Source organism: Triticum aestivum, chromosome 5A (assembly GCF_018294505.1).
Source record: "Triticum aestivum cultivar Chinese Spring chromosome 5A, IWGSC CS RefSeq v2.1, whole genome shotgun sequence".
NCBI lineage: Eukaryota > Viridiplantae > Streptophyta > Magnoliopsida > Poales > Poaceae > Triticum > Triticum aestivum.
In genome coordinates this window covers 592,056,603-592,058,542 of record NC_057806.1, presented here as the reverse complement: position 1 = coordinate 592,058,542, position 1,940 = coordinate 592,056,603, and the positions used below count along the sequence as shown (strand labels likewise).

At 49.4% G+C, this 1,940-nt stretch overlaps 1 pseudogene; it reads right to left on the bottom strand.

Moving 5' to 3' along the window:
* LOC123101600 (uncharacterized) overlaps positions 1-914 on the bottom strand; it is a 24,516-nt pseudogene extending 23,602 nt beyond the window's left edge.
* Between the last annotated feature and the right edge of the window lie 1,026 nt (positions 915-1,940).

Sequence of the window (1,940 nt, the reverse complement as noted above, 5' to 3'; positions counted from 1 at the left end):
TGCCTTCTTGGTTGCTTTCTTGACGTAGAGTCCAAGTCCTCTGGATTACGTTCGTTCCGAAAATCATGTGCCCGAAGGTTTCATTCCGTTTGGACTCCATTTGATATTCTTTTTCTGCGAAACTCTAAAATAGGCAAAAAAACAACAATTCTGGGATGGGCCTCCGGTTAGTCGGTTAGTCCCAAAAATAATATAAAAGCGTATAATAAAGCCCAATAATGTCCAAAAACAGAATATAATATAGCATGGAACAATAAAAAATTGTAGTTACGTTGGAGACGTATCACACACCTAGCTCTGGTTGGTGAACTGGTCGGCGAAGTACGGCCAACAGAGGAATGACACGCCGTGCAACATGCCTTCCATGGTCAAGTTCCGCTCGCAGTGCGACATGAAATAGGCGACGGCGGGGTGCGAGAGCACGCGTTGCTGCGGCGCCCAGCTGACGACCAACCCCTTTCCCTCGACGCGGCGCTTGAACGCATCAAACCAACCTTTTGTGGCTCCGGTGGTGAAGTTTGGCCGGACGACCCACAGGAACGGTTGGCCGGAGAGCGCGAGCCCGTCGGCAAGCTCTTGAAACTGCGTTGCATCCAAGACGTCGGACCTCCCGAAGGCGACGTAGACGATGGAGCCAGGGGCCTGCGCATCGAGCTAGGCGAGGTAGGTCAGGTCTTCCGGTAGGAAATGTCTGGACGGCCGCGACGTCGGCGCTACCAGCGGGCCGAGCGGCAGCGCGTTCGGGAGCAGAGCAAGAGCGTCAATTCCATCTCCATGAAGGTGTTGCGGATGATCTTCTCGGCAAGCGGCATCAACCGGTTGGTCTTGAGGACGTTCTAGATGTTGGTTCTACGCCTCTCCGGGGTGCTGCCCAGGCTGACCTAAGGGATCTCTACCGCGTCAACGGGCGGCATCAGTTGGACCCTCTCGTTCCTCTTCACGTTCCCTGCGTACGTGTGGTGTCCATGTTCATGGTGCAAAGTCCACATACCAATAAAAGACTAGGAAACTAACGAGTTACATGGACATGGAAATTTTGATTTGCTCTTACCAATTTCATCAACAACACCATCCTCGATCAGCCTGGGGAGCTTCAACCTGAGCGCGAACACAGCTGCAGAGTACGTGGAGAACAAGGCAACACGGGCACCCGCTGTGGTGGCCAGCTCCAGGGCCCAGCTCATGGACATGTCTGCTATCATCCACTTCGTCTTCCTCGACTTGATAATCTCCTTGAGGCGGCCGGACATGGTGGCCGGCAGTCCCTTGACCAGCGCACCGATGTCCGTGTGGTCGTCGGCAGGCCGCAGGCTATCTGGAATGGAGAGCATGTGAACTCCTCCTGGGATTGCTGAAGGAAATATGCCCTAGAGGCAATAATAATGTTATTATTTTATTTCCTTATATCATGCTAAATGTTTATTATTCATGCTAGAATTGTATTATCCGGAAACATAACACTTGTGTGAATACATAGACAAACCAAACGTCACTAGTATGCCTCTACTTGACTAGCTCGTTAATCGAAGATGGTTATGTTTCCTAACCATAGACATGTGTTGTCATTTGATTAATGGGATCACATCATTAGAAGAATGATGTGATTGACATGACCCATTCCATTAGCTTAGCACCCGATCGTTTAGTATGTTGCTATTGCTTTCTTCATGACTTATACATGTTCCTATGACTATGAGATTATGCAACTCCCGTTTACCGGTGGAACACTTTGTGTGCTACCAAACGTTACGACGTAACTTGGTGATTATAAAGGAGCTCTACAGGTGTCTCCAAAGGTGAATGTTGGGTTGGCATATTTCGAGATTAGGATTTGTCACTCCGATTGTCGGAGAGGTATCTCTGGGCCCTCTCGGTAATGCACATCACATAAGCCTTGCAAGCATTACAACTAATGAGTTAGTTGCAAGATGATGTATTAC